Here is a 24,214-nt window from a genome sequence, read left to right on the forward strand (position 1 = left end):
CCGTAACGCGAGAGAAGTTCTTGATGAACTTCCTGTAGAAGTTAGCGAAGCCTAGTAGGCGTTGGGCATCTTTGCGCGTCCTGGGGCTGTGCCAGTCCAGGATGGCCTGCACCTTGTCCTTGTCCATCGCCAGCCCCTTGTCTGACAGCTTGTAGCCCAGGAAGTCCACCTCTTTGGTGTGAAACTTGCACTTCTCCAGCTTCACATACAGGTGGTGCTCCTTCAGGCGTTGCAACACCTCTCTGACATCTTTCACATGCTGCACTGGGTCATTCGAGTAGATAAGGATGTCATCTAGGAAGACCAAGCATTTCCTGAAGAGGAGGGACCCCAGGACGTGGTGCATGAAGGCCTGGAAGCATGCTGAGCCCCCTTGCAAACCGAAGGGCATCACCAGATATTCAAAAGAGCCCAGAGGCGTGAACATCGTGGTTTTCCATTCATCTCCTTCCCGGATCCTGATCAAGTTGTACGCCCCCCTTAGGTCCAGCTTGGTGAAAATCTTGCCCCTGCGTGCCGCTGTCAGGAGATCATCCACTCTGGGCATGGGGAAAGCCACGGGCTCTGTCACCGAATTCAGCCGTCTAAAGTCCACCACAAGACGGCGCTGTTGCGTGTCTTTCTTGTCCACCCAGAAGACCGGGCTGCCCCCTGCTGCCTTGCTTTCCCTTATGAACCCCCGCTTGAGGTTCTTGTCGATGAAAGCGCGCAGATCCTCCAGCTCCTGGTCTGACATGGCGTACAGCTTGGCTGGGGGTATCGTCGCCCCTGGCACCAGGTTGATCTGGCAGTCAAAAGGCCTGTGCGGGGGTAGGTGGTCGGACTCCGCTTCGCTGAAGACCTCCTGCAGGTCCCAGTACTGCTTGGGTATTGCCTCACCCCCTTTGATATGCATGGTGGCCACCGTGGCTATCGGAGGCCCCTCCCCTGGTTGGTGCTGCATGCAATGTTCCAGACAAAAGTCTGACCCAAACGTGATGCACCTCTGGTGCCAACTGATGGAGGGGTCGTGGCGCGCCAGCCAGCTCATGCCCAAGACGATGGGGGGGTCTGAGATGGTGGTGACGTTGAACGCCAGTGTCTCTGAGTGCCTTCCCACCGTCATTCTCATGGGGGGGGTTTGATGTGTGATGGCCCCTCCCAGCAGCTCCCTGCCGTCAATGGTTGCTACGTGCAGAGGAAAATCCAACTGCAAAAGCTGGATTTGGTGCTCTTCTGCAAAGCTTCTCGAGAAGAAGTTGGCGGACGCCCCACTGTCAATTAAGGCGAGGACCGTCAGGGGATAGCCATTTGGGAGCGTTAGCGTCACTTCTAGAACCACTCCTGCTCTGGGAGGGGTGGGCTGGCTCTGCACCTCTCTGTGCGGGTGGGCGGGCTGGGGCTGTTGTCTGCTGACTGTGCCTGGCTGCTGCCCCTTGCCTCCTGCAGCCAGGCTTTCCCGTTTCCCTGCTGTGGTGCTGCGTCAGTGGGGGAGGGCACCACCGTTCCCGCCTTTCCTTGCCACTCCCTGCGATGTGGGCAGTCTCTGACGAGATGCTGGGGTGAGTTGCAGAGAAAGCAATTCCCGCCCCTTCCCTCCTTGCGTCTTGGCGCCGCTGGGGTTTGAAAAGCCCGCGCGCGCGCGCTATCAATCTGCATGGGCTCCTGGTCCTGGCTGGCTCCAGGCGTGGCCTGAAAGGGTTGTTGAGGGAGTGGCTTCTCCTGCGACCGTGGGAACCAAGCCCGCTTTGCGCGCGTCGCTTGCTTGTCGTTCCACCGGGATTCCTGCCTCACCCCCACCGCCAGAGCTGCTTTGCTCAGCTGATCCATAGTACTGGGCTTTGGACCTCTCGAGAGTTCATCCTTCACCTCCTCGCTCAAACCCAAGTAAAACGCAGCTTGCATGGGAGGCGAATCCAAAACCCACCCCAGTCTGTGCACCAGCATGGTGAATTTCGCCCAATATGCGCGAACTGTCATATTTCCTTGGCGTAAATTATGCAGTTCCTCCTTAGTCTGGTCCAAATGACTATCGGACGAATACATCGTCCTCAAACCTTCTAGAAATTGTTGGACATTTTTCATGCAAGGATTCTTGGTTGCGATTAATGGTCTTAGCCACTCCCTGGCTGCTCCGGTGAGATGTTCCACAATAAACGCTACTCTGTGCTCATCATCGGGGAACTCATTCTGGTGCAGCTCAAGAGCATACACGATCTCAGTCTCAAAGCCCTGAAACTCCTTCGGGTCTCCATTGAACTTGCTTACAAGGGTCCCTGCTCTCCTTCCTGGCAGCACTTGGACTTGGGGAGCCCCTCCCGCCTTGTTTTTCTCTGCATCCAGCTTGTTTTGGAGGTCTACCGCCACCGCCCTTAAATGCTGCTCTTTTTCCTGGAGCTCTCTCACCTGTTCCGCAAGTTGTAGCCGGTCGTCCTGGACCTTCTTAGTCTCCTCTTTAGCTGCCTTCAATTCTCCCTGCGCCTGCAGCGACAGCTGTTGCAGTTCTAGCTGGGCTTGCTCAGCGATCTGCCGCCACTTCTCCGCCTCGGACGTGCTCATCCCGGCAACTCCGAAGTAGCCCAAAAATGATTAGGAGGTTGCTGTCACAGTGGCCGGAGTGGACTACTTCAGAGTAACGACGCTACGCAGCTCTGCATTTTATTCTTTTATTGGTGCTGCGTATTTACAGTGCTCAAGTCATTGCTATTTACACGGAGCGATGTTGTCAGTCGGTTTCAGAACCTCCTAATGGCTTTTGGCGCGTCTTTCTCCAACACAAAAGCTTTGGCAGACCCATCCTCTTGCCCCTCCTCTTCCTGCGTAATTCTGGAGTTGGAGGGATGGGTCTTCCCCCCTTGCTTGCCCCTTCCTGTCCCACCTGGGACCCTGGCTCCTCTACCTTGCCTGAGCCTCGGACACGACTTCCTGCTTCCCCACTGGAATCGGAACTCTCCCTGCTTTCCCCTTTGCTCGGGGACGGGCTTGAACTCAGGAGGGGAGGGACTTCGCGATATCCCCTGTCCCTCACACTGCGGAAAAACTTTTTTTTGGAAAAAATCCCTGACCGGCGGGTCAGAATTTCACCAAAAATCTGACGTTACCCTATTCACTAAAAAACGGTGCAAAACTGTTGCAAAGACTCCCCTGATACGTTTGACGGTGGATACAGAAGGGTTTTTATCATAGGGAATAAAATCAGGCCTCGACAACTTAACCTGCGGAAAAACTTTTTTTTGAAAAAAATCCCTGACCGGCGGGTCAGAATTTCACCAAAAATCTGACGTTACCCGATTCACAAAAAACGGTGCCAAACTGTTGCAAAGACTCCCCTGATACGTTTGACGGTGGATACAGACGGGTTTTTATCATAGGGAATAAAATCAGGCCTCGACAACTTAACCTGCGGAAAAAACTTTTTTTTAAAAAAAAAATCCCTGACCGGCGGGTCAGAATTTCACCAAAAATCTGACGTTACCCGATTCACTCAAAAACGTTGCCAAACTGTTGCAAAGACTCCCCTGATACGTTTGGCGGTGGATACAGAAGGGTTTTTATCATAGGGATTAAAATCAGGCCTCGACAACTTAACCTGCGGGAAAAAAAATTTTTTTTAAAAAAAAAACCTGACCGGCGGGTCAGAATTTCACCAAAAATCTGACGTTACCCGATTCACTCAAAAATGGTGCCAAACTGTTGCAAAGACTCTCCTGATACGTTCGGCGGTGGATACGGAAGGGTTTTTATCATAGGGAATAAAATCAGGCCTCGACAACTTAACCTGCGGAAAAACTTTTTTTTGAAAAAAATCCCTGACCGGCGGGTCAGAATTTCACCAAAAATCTGACGTTACCCCATTCACAAAAAAACGGTGCCAAACTGTTGCAAAGACTCCCCTGATACGTTTGACGGTGGATACATGAGGGTTTTTATCATAGGGAATAAAATCAGGCCTCGACAACTTAACTTGCGGAAAAACTTTTTTTAAAAAAAAATCCCTGACCGGCGGGTCAGAATTTCACCAAAAATCTGACGTTACCCGATTCACTCAAAAATGGTGCCAAACTGTTTCAAAGACTCCCCTGATACGTTTGGCGGTGGATGCGGAAGGGTTTTTATCATAGGGAATAAAATCAGGCCTCGACAACTTAACCTGCTGAGAAAACTTTTTTTTGAAAAAAATCCCTGACCGGCGGGTCAGAATTTCACCAAAAATCTGACGTTACCCCATTCACAAAAAAACGGTGCCAAACTGTTGCAAAGACTCCCCTGATACGTTTGACGGTGGATACAGACGGGTTTTTATCATAGGGAATAAAATCAGGCCTCGACAACTTAACTTGCGGAAAAACTTTTTTTTAAAAAAAATCCCTGACCGGCGGGTCAGAATTTCACCAAAAATCTGACGTTACCCGATTCACTCAAAAATGGTGCCAAACTGTTTCAAAGACTCCCCTGATACGTTTGGCGGTGGATACGGAAGGGTTTTTATCATAGGGAATAAAATCAGGCCTCGACAACTTAACTTGCGGAAAAGCTTTTTTTTGAAAAAAAAAACCTGACCGGCGGGTCAGAGTTTCACCAAAAATCTGACGTTACCCTATTCACTCAAAAATGGTGCCAAACTGTTGCAAAGACTCCCCTGATACGTTTGACGGTGGATACAGAAGAGTTTTTATCATAGGGAATAAAATCAGGCCTCGACAACTTAACCTGCGGAAAAACTTTTTTTTGAAAAAAATCCCTGACCGGCGGGTCAGAATTTCACCAAAAATCTGACGTTACCCGATTCACTCAAAAACGGTGCCAAACTGTTGCAAAGACTCCCCTGATACGTTTGACGCTGGATACAGACGGTTTTTTCTCATAGGGAATAAAATCAGGCCTCGACAACTTAACCTGCGTAAAAACTTTTTTTTGAAAAATAAACCCTGACCGGCGGGTCAGAATTTCACCAAAAAACTGACGTTACCCGATTCACTCAAAAATGGTGCCAAACTGTTGCAAAGACTCCCCTGATACGTTTGGCGGTGGATACGGAAGGGTTTTTATCATAGGGAATAAAATCAGGCCTCGACAACTTAACCTGCGGAGAAAACTTTTTTTTGAAAAAAATCCCTGACCGGCGGGTCAGAATTTCACCAAAAATCTGACGTTACCCGATTCACTCAAAAATGGTGCCAAACTGTTGCAAAGACTCTCCTGATACGTTTGGCGGTGGATACAGAAGGGTTTTTATCATAGGGAATAAAATCAGGCCTCGACAACTTAACCTGCGGAAAAACTTTTTTTTGAAAAAAATCCCTGACCGGCGGGTCAGAATTTCACCAAAAATCTGACATTACCCGATTCACTCAAAAACGGTGCCAAACTGTTGCAAAGACTCCCCTGATACGTTTGACGGTGGATACGGAAGGGTTTTTATCGTAGGGAATAAAATCAGGCCTCGACAACTTAACCTGCGGAGAAAACTTTTTTTTGAAAAAAAATCCCTGACCGGCGGGTCAGAATTTCACCAAAAATCTGACGTTACCCGATTCACTCAAAAATGGTGCCAAACTGTTGCAAAGACTCCCCTGATACGTTCGGCAGTGGATACAGAAGGGTTTTTATCATAGGGAATAAAATCAGGCCTCGACAACTTAACCTGCGGAGAAAACTTTTTTTTGAAAAAAATCCCTGACCGGCGGGTCAGAATTTCACCAAAAATCTGACGTTTCCCGATTCACTCAAAAATGGTGCCAAACTGTTGCAAAGACTCTCCTGATACGTTTGGCGGTGGATACAGAAAGGTTTTTATCATAGGGAATAAAATCAGGCCTCGACAACTTAACCTGCGGAAAAACTTTTTTTAAAAAAAATCCCTGACCGGCGGGTCAGAATTTCACCAAAAATCTGACGTTACCCGATTCACTCAAAAACGGTGCCAAACTGTTGCAAAGACTCCCCTGATACGTTTGACGGTGGATACAGAAGAGTTTTTATCATAGGGAATAAAATCAGGCCTCGACAACTTAACCTGCGGAAAAACTTTTTTTTGAAAAAAATCCCTGTCCGGCGGGTCAGAATTTCACCAAAAATCTGACGTTACCTGATTCACTCAAAAACGGTGCCAAACTGTTGCAAAGACTCCCCTGATACGTTTGACGGTGGATACAGACGGGTTTTTCTCATAGGGAACAAAATCAGACCTCGACAACTTAACCTGCAGAAAAACTTTTTTTTGAAAAAAAACCCCTGACCAGCGGGTCAGAATTTCACCAAAAATCTGACGTTACCCGATTCACTCAAAAATGGTGCCAAACTGTTGCAAAGACTCTCCTGATACGTTTGGCGGTGGATACGGAAGGGTTTTTATCATAGGGAATCAAATCAGGCCTCGACAACTTAACCTGCGGAGAAAACTTTTTTTTGAAAAAAATCCCTGACCGGCGGGTCAGAATTTCACCAAAAATCTGACGTTACCCGATTCACTCAAAAACGGTGCCAAACTGTTGCAAAGACTCCCCTGATACGTTTGACGGTGGATACAGAAGAGTTTTTATCATAGGGAATAAAATCAGGCCTCGACAACTTAACCTGCGGAAAAACTTTTTTTTGAAAAAAATCCCTGACCGGCGGGTCAGAATTTCACCAAAAATCTGACGTTACCCGATTCACTCAAAAACGGTGCCAAACTGTTGCAAAGACTCCCCTGATACGTTTGACGGTGGATACAGAAGGGTTTTTATCATAGGGAATAAAATCTGGCCTCGACAACTTAACCTGCGGAAAAACTTTTTTTTGAAAAAAATCCCTGACCGGCGGGTCAGAATTTCACCAAAAATCTGACGTTACCCGATTCACTCAAAAATGGTGCCAAACGGTTGCAAAGCCTCTCCTGATACGTTTGGCGGTGGATACAGAAGGGTTTTTATCATAGGGAATAAAATCAGGCCTCGACAACTTAACCTGCGGAAAAACTGTTTTTTGAAAAAAATCCCTGACCGGCGGGTCAGAATTTCACCAAAAATCTGACGTTACCCTATTCACTCAAAAACGGTGCCAAACTGTTGCAAAGACTCCCCTGATACGTTTGACGGTGGATACAGAAGGGTTTTTATCATAGGGAATAAAATCAGGCCTCGACAACTTAACCTGCGGAAAAACTTTTTTTTGAAAAAAATCCCTGACCGGCGGGTCAGAATTTCACCAAAAATCTGACGTTACCCGATTCACTCAAAAATGGTGCCAAACTGTTGCAAAGACTCCCCTGATACGTTCGGCGGTGGATACGGAAGGGTTTTTATCATAGGGAATAAAATCAGGCCTCGACAACTTAACCTGCGGAAAACCTTTTTTTTGAAAAAAAATCCCTGACCGGCGGGTCAGAATTTCACCAAAAATCTGACGTTACCCGATTCACAAAAAACGGTGCCAAACTGTTGCAAAGACTCCCCTGATACGTTTGACGGTGGATACAGACGGGTTTTTATCATAGGGAATAAAATCAGGCCTCGACAACTTAACCTGCGGAGAAAACTTTTTTTTGAAAAAAATCCCTGACCGGCGGGTCAGAATTTCACCAAAAATCTGACGTTACCCGATTCACTCAAAAATGGTGCCAAACTGTTGCAAAGCCTCTCCTGATAAGTTTGACGGTGGATACAGAAGGGTTTTTATCATAGGGAATAAAATCAGGCCTCGACAACTTAACCTGCGGAAAAACTTTTTTTTGAAAAAAATCCCTGACCGGCGGGTCAGAATTTCACCAAAAATCTGACGTTACCCTATTCACTCAAAAACGGTGCCAAACTGTTGCAAAGACTCCCCTGATACGTTTGACGGTGGATACAGAAGAGTTTTTATCATAGGGAATAAAATCAGGCCTCGACAACTTAACCTGCGGAAAAACTTTTTTTTGAAAAAAATCCCTGACCGGCGGGTCAGAATTTCACCAAAAATCTGACGTTACCCGATTCACTCAAAAACGGTGCCAAACTGTTGCAAAGACTCCCCTGATACGTTTGACGGTGGATACAGAAGGGTTTTTATCATAGGGAATAAAATCTGGCCTCGACAACTTAACCTGCGGAAAAACTTTTTTTTGAAAAAAATCCCTGACCGGCGGGTCAGAATTTCACCAAAAATCTGACGTTACCCGATTCACTCAAAAATGGTGCCAAACGGTTGCAAAGCCTCTCCTGATACGTTTGGCGGTGGATACAGAAGGGTTTTTATCATAGGGAATAAAATCAGGCCTCGACAACTTAACCTGCGGAAAAACTGTTTTTTGAAAAAAAATCCCTGACCGGCGGGTCAGAATTTCACCAAAAATCTGACGTTACCCTATTCACTCAAAAACGGTGCCAAACTGTTGCAAAGACTCCCCTGATACGTTTGACGGTGGATACAGAAGGGTTTTTATCATAGGGAATAAAATCAGGCCTCGACAACTTAACCTGCGGAAAAACTTTTTTTTGAAAAAAATCCCTGACCGGCGGGTCAGAATTTCACCAAAAATCTGACGTTACCCGATTCACTCAAAAATGGTGCCAAACTGTTGCAAAGACTCCCCTGATACGTTCGGCGGTGGATACGGAAGGGTTTTTATCATAGGGAATAAAATCAGGCCTCGACAACTTAACCTGCGGAAAACCTTTTTTTTGAAAAAAAATCCCTGACCGGCGGGTCAGAATTTCACCAAAAATCTGACGTTACCCGATTCACAAAAAACGGTGCCAAACTGTTGCAAAGACTCCCCTGATACGTTTGACGGTGGATACAGACGGGTTTTTATCATAGGGAATAAAATCAGGCCTCGACAACTTAACCTGCGGAGAAAACTTTTTTTTGAAAAAAATCCCTGACCGGCGGGTCAGAATTTCACCAAAAATCTGACGTTACCCGATTCACTCAAAAATGGTGCCAAACTGTTGCAAAGACTCCCCTGATACGTTCGGCGGTGGATACAGAAGGGTTTTTATCATAGGGAATAAAATCAGGCCTCGACAACTTAACCTGCGGAGAAAACTTTTTTTTGAAAAAAAATCCCTGACCGGCGGGTCAGAATTTCACCAAAAATCTGACGTTACCCGATTCACTCAAAAATGGTGCCAAACTGTTGCAAAGACTCCCCTGATACGTTCGGCGGTGGATACAGAAGGGTTTTTATCATAGGGAATAAAATCAGGCCTCGACAACTTAACCTGCGGAAAAACTTTTTTTTGAAAAAAATCCCTGACCGGCGGGTCAGAATTTCACCAAAAATCTGACGTTACCCGATTCACTCAAAAATGGTGCCAAACTGTTGCAAAGACTCCCCTGATACGTTCGGCGGTGGATACGGAAGGGTTTTTATCATAGGGAATAAAATCAGGCCTCGACAACTTAACCTGCGGAAAAACTTTTTTTTGAAAAAAATCCCTGACCGGCGGGTCAGAATTTCACCAAAAATCTGACGTTACCCGATTCACAAAAAACGGTGCCAAACTGTTGCAAAGACTCCCCTGATACGTTTGACGGTGGATACAGACGGGTTTTTATCATAGGGAATAAAATCAGGCCTCGACAACTTAACCTGCGGAGAAAACTTTTTTTTGAAAAAAATCCCTGACCGGCGGGTCAGAATTTCACCAAAAATCTGACGTTACCCGATTCACTCAAAAATGGTGCCAAACTGTTGCAAAGACTCCCCTGATACGTTCGGCGGTGGATACAGAAGGGTTTTTATCATAGGGAATAAAATCAGGCCTCGACAACTTAACCTGCGGAGAAAACTTTTTTTTGAAAAAAAATCCCTGACCGGCGGGTCAGAATTTCACCAAAAATCTGACGTTACCCGATTCACTCAAAAATGGTGCCAAACTGTTGCAAAGACTCCCCTGATACGTTCGGCGGTGGATACAGAAGGGTTTTTATCATAGGGAATAAAATCAGGCCTCGACAACTTAACCTGCGGAGAAAACTTTTTTTTGAAAAAAATCCCTGACCGGCGGGTCAGAATTTCACCAAAAATCTGACGTTTCCCGATTCACTCAAAAATGGTGCCAAACTGTTGCAAAGACTCCCCTGATACGTTCGGCGGTGGATACGGAAGGGTTTTTATCATAGGGAATAAAATCAGGCCTCGACAACTTAACCTGCGGAAAACCTTTTTTTTTGAAAAAAATCCCTGACCGGCGGGTCAGAATTTCACCAAAAATCTGACGTTTCCCGATTCACTCAAAAATGGTGGCAAACTGTTGCAAAGACTCCCCTGATACGTTTGGCGGTGGATACGGAAGGGTTTTTATCATAGGGAATAAAATCAGGCCTCGACAACTTAACTTGCGGAAAAACTTTTTTTTGAAAAAAAACCCTGACCGGCGGGTCAGAATTTCACCAAAAATCTGAGGTTACCCTATTCACTCAAAAATGGTGCCAAACTGTTGCAAAGACTCCCCTGATACGTTTGACGGTGGATACAGAAGAGTTTTTATCATAGGGAATAAAATCAGGCCTCGACAACTTAACCTGCGGAGAAACTTTTTTTTGAAAAAAATCCCTGACCGGCGGGTCAGAATTTCACCAAAAATCTGACGTTACCCGATTCACTCAAAAATGGTGCCAAACTGTTGCAAAGACTCTCCTGATACGTTTGGCGGTGGATACAGAAGGGTTTTTATCATAGGGAATAAAATCAGGCCTCGACAACTTAACCTGCGGAAAAACTTTTTTTTGAAAAAAATCCCTGACCGGCGGGTCAGAATTTCACCAAAAATCTGACGTTACCCGATTCACTCAAAAACGGTGCCAAACTGTTGCAAAGACTCCCCTGATACGTTTGACGGTGGATACGGAAGGGTTTTTATCGTAGGGAATAAAATCAGGCCTCGACAACTTAACCTGCGGAAAAACTTTTTTTTGAAAAAAATCCCTGACCGGCGGGTCAGAATTTCACCAAAAATCTGACGTTACCCGATTCACTCAAAAACGGTGCCAAACTGTTGCAAAGACTCCCCTGATACGTTTGACGGTGGATACAGAAGGGTTTTTATCATTGGGAATAAAATCAGGCCTCGACAACTTAACCTGCGGAAAAACTTTTTTTTGAAAAAAATCCCTGACCGGCGGGTCAGAATTTCACCAAAAATCTGACGTTACCCGATTCACTCAAAAATGATGCCAAACTGTTGCAAAGCCTCTCCTGATAAGTTTGACGGTGGATACAGAAGGGTTTTTATCATAGGGAATAAAATCAGGCCTCGACAACTTAACCTGCGGAAAAACTTTTTTTTGAAAAAAATCCCTGACCGGCGGGTCAGAATTTCACCAAAAATCTGACGTTACCCTATTCACTCAAAAACGGTGCCAAACTGTTGCAAAGACTCCCCTGATACGTTTGACGGTGGATACAGAAGAGTTTTTATCATAGGGAATAAAATCAGGCCTCGACAACTTAACCTGCGGAAAAACTTTTTTTTGAAAAAAATCCCTGACCGGCGGGTCAGAATTTCACCAAAAATCTGACGTTACCCGATTCACTCAAAAACGGTGCCAAACTGTTGCAAAGACTCCCCTGATACGTTTGACGGTGGATACAGAAGGGTTTTTATCATAGGGAATAAAATCTGGCCTCGACAACTTAACCTGCGGAAAAACTTTTTTTTGAAAAAAATCCCTGACCGGCGGGTCAGAATTTCACCAAAAATCTGACGTTACCCGATTCACTCAAAAATGGTGCCAAACGGTTGCAAAGCCTCTCCTGATACGTTTGGTGGTGGATACAGAAGGGTTTTTATCATAGGGAATAAAATCAGGCCTCGACAACTTAACCTGCGGAAAAACTGTTTTTTGAAAAAAATCCCTGACCGGCGGGTCAGAATTTCACCAAAAATCTGACGTTACCCTATTCACTCAAAAACGGTGCCAAACTGTTGCAAAGACTCCCCTGATACGTTTGACGGTGGATACAGAAGGGTTTTTATCATAGGGAATAAAATCAGGCCTCGACAACTTAACCTGCGGAAAAACTTTTTTTTGAAAAAAATCCCTGACCGGCGGGTCAGAATTTCACCAAAAATCTGACGTTACCCGATTCACTCAAAAATGGTGCCAAACTGTTGCAAAGACTCCCCTGATACGTTCGGCGGTGGATACGGAAGGGTTTTTATCATAGGGAATAAAATCAGGCCTCGACAACTTAACCTGCGGAAAACCTTTTTTTTGAAAAAAAATCCCTGACCGGCGGGTCAGAATTTCACTAAAAATCTGACGTTACCCGATTCACAAAAAACGGTGCCAAACTGTTGCAAAGACTCCCCTGATACGTTTGACGGTGGATACAGACGGGTTTTTATCATAGGGAATAAAATCAGGCCTCGACAACTTAACCTGCGGAGAAAACTTTTTTTTGAAAAAAATCCCTGACCGGCGGGTCAGAATTTCACCAAAAATCTGACGTTACCCGATTCACTCAAAAATGGTGCCAAACTGTTGCAAAGCCTCTCCTGATAAGTTTGACGGTGGATACAGAAGGGTTTTTATCATAGGGAATAAAATCAGGCCTCGACAACTTAACCTGCGGAAAAACTTTTTTTTGAAAAAAATCCCTGACCGGCGGGTCAGAATTTCACCAAAAATCTGACGTTACCCTATTCACTCAAAAACGGTGCCAAACTGTTGCAAAGACTCCCCTGATACGTTTGACGGTGGATACAGAAGAGTTTTTATCATAGGGAATAAAATCAGGCCTCGACAACTTAACCTGCGGAAAAACTTTTTTTTGAAAAAAATCCCTGACCGGCGGGTCAGAATTTCACCAAAAATCTGACGTTACCCGATTCACTCAAAAATGGTGCCAAACGGTTGCAAAGCCTCTCCTGATACGTTTGGCGGTGGATACAGAAGGGTTTTTATCATAGGGAATAAAATCAGGCCTCGACAACTTAACCTGCGGAAAAACTGTTTTTTGAAAAAAATCCCTGACCGGCGGGTCAGAATTTCACCAAAAATCTGACGTTACCCTATTCACTCAAAAACGGTGCCAAACTGTTGCAAAGACTCCCCTGATACGTTTGACGGTGGATACAGAAGGGTTTTTATCATAGGGAATAAAATCAGGCCTCGACAACTTAACCTGCGGAAAAACTTTTTTTTGAAAAAAATCCCTGACCGGCGGGTCAGAATTTCACCAAAAATCTGACGTTACCCGATTCACTCAAAAATGGTGCCAAACTGTTGCAAAGACTCCCCTGATACGTTCGGCGGTGGATACGGAAGGGTTTTTATCATAGGGAATAAAATCAGGCCTCGACAACTTAACCTGCGGAAAACCTTTTTTTTGAAAAAAAATCCCTGACCGGCGGGTCAGAATTTCACCAAAAATCTGACGTTACCCGATTCACAAAAAACGGTGCCAAACTGTTGCAAAGACTCCCCTGATACGTTTGACGGTGGATACAGACGGGTTTTTATCATAGGGAATAAAATCAGGCCTCGACAACTTAACCTGCGGAGAAAACTTTTTTTTGAAAAAAATCCCTGACCGGCGGGTCAGAATTTCACCAAAAATCTGACGTTACCCGATTCACTCAAAAATGGTGCCAAACTGTTGCAAACACTCCCCTGATACGTTCGGCGGTGGATACAGAAGGGTTTTTATCATAGGGAATAAAATCAGGCCTCGACAACTTAACCTGCGGAGAAAACTTTTTTTTGAAAAAAAATCCCTGACCGGCGGGTCAGAATTTCACCAAAAATCTGACGTTACCCGATTCACTCAAAAATGGTGCCAAACTGTTGCAAAGACTCCCCTGATACGTTCGGCGGTGGATACAGAAGGGTTTTTATCATAGGGAATAAAATCAGGCCTCGACAACTTAACCTGCGGAAAAACTTTTTTTTGAAAAAAATCCCTGACCGGCGGGTCAGAATTTCACCAAAAATCTGACGTTACCCGATTCACTCAAAAATGGTGCCAAACTGTTGCAAAGACTCCCCTGATACGTTCGGCGGTGGATACGGAAGGGTTTTTATCATAGGGAATAAAATCAGGCCTCGACAACTTAACCTGCGGAAAAACTTTTTTTTGAAAAAAATCCCTGACCGGCGGGTCAGAATTTCACCAAAAATCTGACGTTACCCGATTCACAAAAAACGGTGCCAAACTGTTGCAAAGACTCCCCTGATACGTTTGACGGTGGATACAGACGGGTTTTTATCATAGGGAATAAAATCAGGCCTCGACAACTTAACCTGCGGAGAAAACTTTTTTTTGAAAAAAATCCCTGACCGGCGGGTCAGAATTTCACCAAAAATCTGACGTTACCCGATTCACTCAAAAATGGTGCCAAACTGTTGCAAAGCCTCTCCTGATAAGTTTGACGGTGGATACAGAAGGGTTTTTATCATAGGGAATAAAATCAGGCCTCGACAACTTAACCTGCGGAAAAACTTTTTTTTGAAAAAAATCCCTGACCGGCGGGTCAGAATTTCACCAAAAATCTGACGTTACCCTATTCACTCAAAAACGGTGCCAAACTGTTGCAAAGACTCCCCTGATACGTTTGACGGTGGATACAGAAGTGTTTTTATCATAGGGAATAAAATCAGGCCTCGACAACTTAACCTGCGGAAAAACTTTTTTTTGAAAAAAATCCCTGACCGGCGGGTCAGAATTTCACCAAAAATCTGACGTTACCCGATTCACTCAAAAACGGTGCCAAACTGTTGCAAAGACTCCCCTGATACGTTTGACGGTGGATACAGAAGGGTTTTTATCATAGGGAATAAAATCTGGCCTCGACAACTTAACCTGCGGAAAAACTTTTTTTTGAAAAAAATCCCTGACCGGCGGGTCAGAATTTCACCAAAAATCTGACGTTACCCGATTCACTCAAAAATGGTGCCAAACGGTTGCAAAGCCTCTCCTGATACGTTTGGCGGTGGATACAGAAGGGTTTTTATCATAGGGAATAAAATCAGGCCTCGACAACTTAACCTGCGGAAAAACTGTTTTTTGAAAAAAATCCCTGACCGGCGGGTCAGAATTTCACCAAAAATCTGACGTTACCCTATTCACTCAAAAACGGTGCCAAACTGTTGCAAAGACTCCCCTGATACGTTTGACGGTGGATACAGAAGGGTTTTTATCATAGGGAATAAAATCAGGCCTCGACAACTTAACCTGCGGAAAAACTTTTTTTTGAAAAAAATCCCTGACCGGCGGGTCAGAATTTCACCAAAAATCTGACGTTACCCGATTCACTCAAAAATGATGCCAAACTGTTGTAAAGACTCCCCTGATACGTTCGGCGGTGGATACGGAAGGGTTTTTATCATAGGGAATAAAATCAGGCCTCGACAACTTAACCTGCGGAAAACCTTTTTTTTGAAAAAAAATCCCTGACCGGCGGGTCAGAATTTCACCAAAAATCTGACGTTACCCGATTCACAAAAAACGGTGCCAAACTGTTGCAAATACTCCCCTGATACGTTTGACGGTGGATACAGACGGGTTTTTATCATAGGGAATAAAATCAGGCCTCGACAACTTAACCTGCGGAGAAAACTTTTTATTGAAAAAAATCCCTGACCGGCGGGTCAGAATTTCACCAAAAATCTGACGTTACCCGATTCACTCAAAAATGGTGCCAAACTGTTGCAAAGACTCCCCTGATACGTTCGGCGGTGGATACAGAAGGGTTTTTATCATAGGGAATAAAATCAGGCCTCGACAACTTAACCTGCGGAGAAAACTTTTTTTTGAAAAAAAATCCCTGACCGGCGGGTCAGAATTTCACCAAAAATCTGACGTTACCCGATTCACTCAAAAATGGTGCCAAACTGTTGCAAAGACTCCCCTGATACGTTCGGCGGTGGATACGGAAGGGTTTTTATCATAGGGAATAAAATCAGGCCTCGACAACTTAACCTGCGGAAAAACTTTTTTTTGAAAAAAATCCCTGACCGGCGGGTCAGAATTTCACCAAAAATCTGACGTTACCCGATTCACAAAAAACGGTGCCAAACTGTTGCAAAAACTCCCCTGATACGTTTGACGGTGGATACAGACGGGTTTTTATCATAGGGAATAAAATCAGGCCTCGACAACTTAACCTGCGGAGAAAACTTTTTTTTGAAAAAAATCCCTGACCGGCGGGTCAGAATTTCACCAAAAATCTGACGTTACCCGATTCACTCAAAAATGGTGCCAAACTGTTGCAAAGACTCCCCTGATACGTTCGGCGGTGGATACAGAAGGGTTTTTATCATAGGGAATAAAATCAGGCCTCGACAACTTAACCTGCGGAGAAAACTTTTTTTTGAAAAAAAATCCCTGACCGGCGGGTCAGAATTTCACCAAAAATCTGACGTTACCCGATTCACTCAAAAATGGTGCCAAACTGTTGCAAAGACTCCCCTGATACGTTCGGCGGTGGATACAGAAGGGTTTTTATCATAGGGAATAAAATCAGGCCTCGACAACTTAACCTGCGGAGAACCTTTTTTTTGAAAAAAATCCCTGACCGGCGGGTCAGAATTTCACCAAAAATCTGACGTTTCCCGATTCACTCAAAAATGGTGGCAAACTGTTGCAAAGACTCCCCTGATACGTTTGGCGGTGGATACGGAAGGGTTTTTATCATAGGGAATAAAATCAGGCCTCGACAACTTAACTTGCGGAAAAACTTTTTTTTGAAAAAAAACCCTGACCGGCGGGTCAGAATTTCACCAAAAATCTGACGTTACCCTATTCACTCAAAAATGGTGCCAAACTGTTGCAAAGACTCCCCTGATACGTTTGACGGTGGATACAGAAGAGTTTTTATCATAGGGAATAAAATCAGGCCTCGACAACTTAACCTGCGGAGAAACTTTTTTTTGAAAAAAATCCCTGACCGGCGGGTCAGAATTTCACCAAAAATCTGACGTTACCCGATTCACTCAAAAATGGTGCCAAACTGTTGCAAAGACTCTCCTGATACGTTTGGCGGTGGATACAGAAGGGTTTTTATCATAGGGAATAAAATCAGGCCTCGACAACTTAACCTGCGGAAAAACTTTTTTTTGAAAAAAATCCCTGACCGGCGGGTCAGAATTTCACCAAAAATCTGACGTTACCCGATTCACTCAAAAACGGTGCCAAACTGTTGCAAAGACTCCCCTGATACGTTTGACGGTGGATACGGAAGGGTTTTTATCGTAGGGAATAAAATCAGGCCTCGACAACTTAACCTGCGGAAAAACTTTTTTTTGAAAAAAATCCCTGACCGGCGGGTCAGAATTTCACCAAAAATCTGACGTTACCCTATTCACTCAAAAACGGTGCCAAACTGTTGCAAAGACTCCCCTGATACGTTTGACGGTGGATACAGAAGAGTTTTTATCATAGGGAATAAAATCAGGCCTCGACAACTTAACCTGCGGAGAAAACTTTTTTTTGAAAAAAATCCCTGACCGGCGGGTCAGAATTTCACCAAAAATCTGACGTTACCCGATTCACTCAAAAACGGTGCCAAACTGTTGCAAAGACTCCCCTGATACGTTTGACGGTGGATACAGAAGGGTTTTTATCATTGGGAATAAAATCAGGCCTCGACAACTTAACCTGCGGAAAAACTTTTTTTTGAAAAAAATCCCTGACCGGCGGGTCAGAATTTCACCAAAAATCTGACGTTACCCGATTCACTCAAAAATGATGCCAAACTGTTGCAAAGCCTCTCCTGATACGTTTGACGGTGGATACAGAAGGGTTTTTATCATAGGGAATAAAATCAGGCCTCGACAACTTAACCTGCGGAAAAACTTTTTTTGAAAAAAATCCCTGACCGGCGGGTCAGAATTTCACCAAAAATCTGACGTTACCCTATTCACTCAAAAACGGTGCCAAACTGTTGCAAAGACTCCCCTGATACGTTTGACGGTGGATACAGAAGAGTTTTTATCATAGGGAATAAAATCAGGCCTCGACAACTTAACCTGCGGAAAAACTTTTTTTTGAAAAAAATCCCTGACCGGTGGGTCAGAATTTCACCAAAAATCTGACGTTACCCGATTCACTCAAAAACGGTGCCAAACTGTTGCAAAGACTCCCCTGATACGTTTGGCGGTGGATACGGAAGGGTTTTTATCATAGGGAATAAAATCTGGCCTCGACAACTTAACCTGCGGAAAAACTTTTTTTTGAAAAAAATCCCTGACCGGCGGGTCAGAATTTCACCAAAAATCTGACGTTACCCGATTCACTCAAAAATGGTGCCAAACGGTTGCAAAGCCTCTCCTGATACGTTTGGCGGTGGATACAGAAGGGTTTTTATCATAGGGAATAAAATCAGGCCTCGACAACTTAACCTGCGGAAAACTTTTTTTTGAAAAAAATCCCTGACCGGCGGGTCAGAATTTCACCAAAAATCTGACGTTACCCTATTCACTCAAAAACGGTGCCAAACTGTTGCAAAGACTCCCCTGATACGTTTGACGGTGGATACAGAAGGGTTTTTATCATAGGGAATAAAATCAGGCCTCGACAACTTAACCTGCGGAAAAACTTTTTTTTGAAAAAAATCCCTGACCGGCGGGTCAGAATTACACCAAAAATCTGACGTTACCCGATTCACTCAAAAATGGTGCCAAACTGTTGCAAAGACTCCCCTGATACGTTCGGCGGTGGATACGGAAGGGTTTTTATCATAGGGAATAAAATCAGGCCTCGACAACTTAACCTGCGGAAAACCTTTTTTTTGAAAAAAATCCCTGACCGGCGGGTCAGAATTTCACCAAAAATCTGACGTTACCCGATTCACAAAAAACGGTGCCAAACTGTTGCAAAGACTCCCCTGATACGTTTGACGGTGGATACAGAAGGGTTTTTATCATAGGGAATAAAATCAGGCCTCGACAACTTAACCTGCGGAAAACCTTTTTTTTGAAAAAAATCCCTGACCGGCGGGTCAGAATTTCACCAAAAATCTGACGTTACCCGATTCACTCAAAAATGGTGCCAAACTGTTGCAAAGACTCCCCTGATACGTTCGGCGGTGGATACAGAAGGGTTTTTATCATAGGGAATAAAATCAGGCCTCGACAACTTAACCTGCGGAGAAAACTTTTTTTTAAAAAAAAATCCCTGACCGGCGGGTCAGAATTTCACCAAAAATCTGACGTTACCCGATTCACTCAAAAATGGTGCCAAACTGTTGCAAAGACTCCCCTGATACGTTCGGCGGTGGATACGGAAGGGTTTTTATCATAGGGAATAAAATCAGGCCTCGACAACTTAACCTGCGGAAAACCTTTTTTTTGAAAAAAATCCCTGACCGGCGGGTCAGAATTTCACCAAAAATCTGACGTTACCCGATTCACAAAAAACGGTGCCAAACTGTTGCAAAGACTCCCCTGATACGTTTGACGGTGGATACAGACGGGTTTTTATCATAGGGAATAAAATCAGGCCTCGACAACTTAACCTGCGGAAAACCTTTTTTTTGAAAAAAATCCCTGACCGGCGGGTCAGAATTTCACCAAAAATCTGACGTTACCCGATTCACTCAAAAATGGTGCCAAACTGTTGCAAAGACTCCCCTGATACGTTCGGCGGTGGATACAGAAGGGTTTTTATCATAGGGAATAAAATCAGGCCTCGACAACTTAACCTGCGGAGAAAACTTTTTTTTGAAAAAAAATCCCTGACCGGCGGGTCAGAATTTCACCAAAAATCTGACGTTACCCGATTCACTCAAAAATGGTGCCAAACTGTTGCAAAGACTCCCCTGATACGTTCGGCGGTGGATACGGAAGGGTTTTTATCATAGGGAATAAAATCAGGCCTCGACAACTTAACCTGCGGAAAACCTTTTTTTTGAAAAAAATCCCTGACCGGCGGGTCAGAATTTCACCAAAAATCTGACGTTACCCGATTCACTCAAAAATGGTGCCAAACTGTTGCAAAGACTCCCCTGATACGTTCGGCGGTGGATACAGAAGGGTTTTTATCATAGGGAATAAAATCAGGCCTCGACAACTTAACCTGCGGAAAACCTTTTTTTTGAAAAAAAATCCCTGACCGGCGGGTCAGAATTTCACCAAAAATCTGACGTTACCCGATTCACAAAAAACGGTGCCAAACTGTTGCAAAGACTCCCCTGATACGTTCGGCGGTGGATACAGAAGGGTTTTTATCATAGGGAATAAAATCAGGCCTCGACAACTTAACCTGCGGAAAACCTTTTTTTTGAAAAAAATCCCTGACCGGCGGGTCAGAATTTCACCAAAAATCTGACGTTACCCGATTCACTCAAAAATGGTGCCAAACTGTTGCAAAGACTCCCCTGATACGTTTGGCGGTGGATACAGAAGGGTTTTTATCATAGGGAATAAAATCAGGCCTCGACAACTTAACCTGCGGAGAAAACTTTTTTTTGAAAAAAAATCCCTGACCGGCGGGTCAGAATTTCACCAAAAATCTGACGTTACCCGATTCACTCAAAAATGGTGCCAAACTGTTGCAAAGACTCCCCTGATACGTTCGGCGGTGGATACGGAAGGGTTTTTATCATAGGGAATAAAATCAGGCCTCGACAACTTAACCTGCGGAAAACCTTTTTTTTGAAAAAAATCCCTGACCGGCGGGTCAGAATTTCACCAAAAATCTGACGTTACCCGATTCACTCAAAAATGGTGCCAAACTGTTGCAAAGACTCCCCTGATACGTTCGGCGGTGGATACAGAAGGGTTTTTATCATAGGGAATAAAATCAGGCCTCGACAACTTAACCTGCGGAAAACCTTTTTTTTGAAAAAAAATCCCTGACCGGCGGGTCAGAATTTCACCAAAAATCTGACGTTACCCGATTCACAAAAAACGGTGCCAAACTGTTGCAAAGACTCCCCTGATACGTTCGGCGGTGGATACAGAAGGGTTTTTATCATAGGGAATAAAATCAGGCCTCGACAACTTAACCTGCGGAGAAAACTTTTTTTTAAAAAAAAATCCCTGACCGGCGGGTCAGAATTTCACCAAAAATCTGACGTTACCCGATTCACTCAAAAATGGTGCCAAACTGTTGCAAAGACTCCCCTGATACGTTCGGCGGTGGATACGGAAGGGTTTTTATCATAGGGAATAAAATCAGGCCTCGACAACTTAACCTGCGGAAAACCTTTTTTTTGAAAAAAATCCCTGACCGGCGGGTCAGAATTTCACCAAAAATCTGACGTTACCCGATTCACAAAAAACGGTGCCAAACTGTTGCAAAGACTCCCCTGATACGTTTGACGGTGGATACAGACGGGTTTTTATCATAGGGAATAAAATCAGGCCTCGACAACTTAACCTGCGGAAAACCTTTTTTTTGAAAAAAATCCCTGACCGGCGGGTCAGAATTTCACCAAAAATCTGACGTTACCCGATTCACTCAAAAATGGTGCCAAACTGTTGCAAAGACTCCCCTGATACGTTCGGCGGTGGATACAGAAGGGTTTTTATCATAGGGAATAAAATCAGGCCTCGACAACTTAACCTGCGGAGAAAACTTTTTTTTGAAAAAAAATCCCTGACCGGCGGGTCAGAATTTCACCAAAAATCTGACGTTACCCGATTCACTCAAAAATGGTGCCAAACTGTTGCAAAGACTCCCCTGATACGTTCGGCGGTGGATACGGAAGGGTTTTTATCATAGGGAATAAAATCAGGCCTCGACAACTTAACCTGCGGAAAACCTTTTTTTTGAAAAAAATCCCTGACCGGCGGGTCAGAATTTCACCAAAAATCTGACGTTACCCGATTCACTCAAAAATGGTGCCAAACTGTTGCAAAGACTCCCCTGATACGTTCGGCGGTGGATACAGAAGGGTTTTTATCATAGGGAATAAAATCAGGCCTCGACAACTTAACCTGCGGAAAACCATTTTTTTGAAAAAAAATCCCTGACCGGCGGGTCAGAATTTCACCAAAAATCTGACGTTACCCGATTCACAAAAAACGGTGCCAAACTGTTGCAAAGACTCCCCTGATACGTTTGACGGTGGATACAGACGGGTTTTTATCATAGGGAATAAAATCAGGCCTCGACAACTTAACCTGCGGAGAAAACTTTTTTTTGAAAAAAATCCCTGACCGGCGGGTCAGAATTTCACCAAAAATCTGACGTTACCCGATTCACTCAAAAATGGTGCCAAACTGTTGCAAACACTCCCCTGATACGTTCGGCGGTGGATACAAAAGGGTTTTTATCATAGGGAATAAAATCAGGCCTCGACAACTTAACCTGCGGAGAAAACTTTTTTTTGAAAAAAAATCCCTGACCGGCGGGTCAGAATTTCACCAAAAATCTGACGTTACCCGATTCACTCAAAAATGGTGCCAAACTGTTGCAAAGACTCCCCTGATACGTTCGGCGGTGGATACAGAAGGGTTTTTATCATAGGGAATAAAATCAGGCCTCGACAACTTAACCTGCGGAAAAACTTTTTTTTGAAAAAAATCCCTGACCGGCGGGTCAGAATTTCACCAAAAATCTGACGTTACCCGATTCACTCAAAAATGGTGCCAAACTGTTGCAAAGACTCCCCTGATACGTTCGGCGGTGGATACGGAAGGGTTTTTATCATAGGGAATAAAATCAGGCCTCGACAACTTAACCTGCGGAAAAACTTTTTTTTGAAAAAAATCCCTGACCGGCGGGTCAGAATTTCACCAAAAATCTGACGTTACCCGATTCACAAAAAACGGTGCCAAACTGTTGCAAAGACTCCCCTGATACGTTCGGCGGTGGATACGGAAGGGTTTTTATCATAGGGAATAAAATCAGGCCTCGACAACTTAACCTGCGGAAAACCTTTTTTTTGAAAAAAATCCCTGACCGGCGGGTCAGAATTTCACCAAAAATCTGACGTTACCCGATTCACAAAAAACGGTGCCAAACTGTTGCAAAGACTCCCCTGATACGTTTGACGGTGGATACAGACGGGTTTTTATCATAGGGAATAAAATCAGGCCTCGACAACTTAACCTGCGGAAAACCTTTTTTTTGAAAAAAATCCCTGACCGGCGGGTCAGAATTTCACCAAAAATCTGACGTTACCCGATTCACTCAAAAATGGTGCCAAACTGTTGCAAAGACTCCCCTGATACGTTCGGCGGTGGATACAGAAGGGTTTTTATCATAGGGAATAAAATCAGGCCTCGACAACTTAACCTGCGGAGAAAACTTTTTTTTGAAAAAAAATCCCTGACCGGCGGGTCAGAATTTCACCAAAAATCTGACGTTACCCGATTCACTCAAAAATGGTGCCAAACTGTTGCAAAGACTCCCCTGATACGTTCGGCGGTGGATACGGAAGGGTTTTTATCATAGGGAATAAAATCAGGCCTCGACAACTTAACCTGCGGAAAACCTTTTTTTTGAAAAAAATCCCTGACCGGCGGGTCAGAATTTCACCAAAAATCTGACGTTACCCGATTCACTCAAAAATGGTGCCAAACTGTTGCAAAGACTCCCCTGATACGTTCGGCGGTGGATACAGACGGGTTTTTATCATAGGGAATAAAATCAGGCCTCGACAACTTAACCTGCGGAGAAAACTTTTTTTTGAAAAAAATCCCTGACCGGCGGGTCAGAATTTCACCAAAAATCTGACGTTACCCGATTCACTCAAAAATGGTGCCAAACTGTTGCAAACACTCCCCTGATACGTTCGGCGGTGGATACAGAAGGGTTTTTATCATAGGGAATAAAATCAGGCCTCGACAACTTAACCTGCGGAGAAAACTTTTTTTTGAAAAAAAATCCCTGACCGGCGGGTCAGAATTTCACCAAAAATCTGACGTTACCCGATTCACTCAAAAATGGTGCCAAACTGTTGCAAAGACTCCCCTGATACGTTCGGCGGTGGATACAGAAGGGTTTTTATCATAGGGAATAAAATCAGGCCTCGACAACTTAACCTGCGGAAAAACTTTTTTTTGAAAAAAATCCCTGACCGGCGGGTCAGAATTTCACCAAAAATCTGACGTTACCCGATTCACTCAAAAATGGTGCCAAACTGTTGCAAAGACTCCCCTGATACGTTCGGCGGTGGATACGGAAGGGTTTTTATCATAGGGAATAAAATCAGGCCTCGACAACTTAACCTGCGGAAAAACTTTTTTTTGAAAAAAATCCCTGACCGGCGGGTCAGAATTTCACCAAAAATCTGACGTTACCCGATTCACAAAAAACGGTGCCAAACTGTTGCAAAGACTCCCCTGATACGTTTGACGGTGGATACAGACGGGT

Source organism: Zootoca vivipara, chromosome 8 (genome assembly GCF_963506605.1).
Source record: "Zootoca vivipara chromosome 8, rZooViv1.1, whole genome shotgun sequence".
NCBI classification, from domain to species: Eukaryota; Metazoa; Chordata; class Lepidosauria; order Squamata; family Lacertidae; genus Zootoca; species Zootoca vivipara.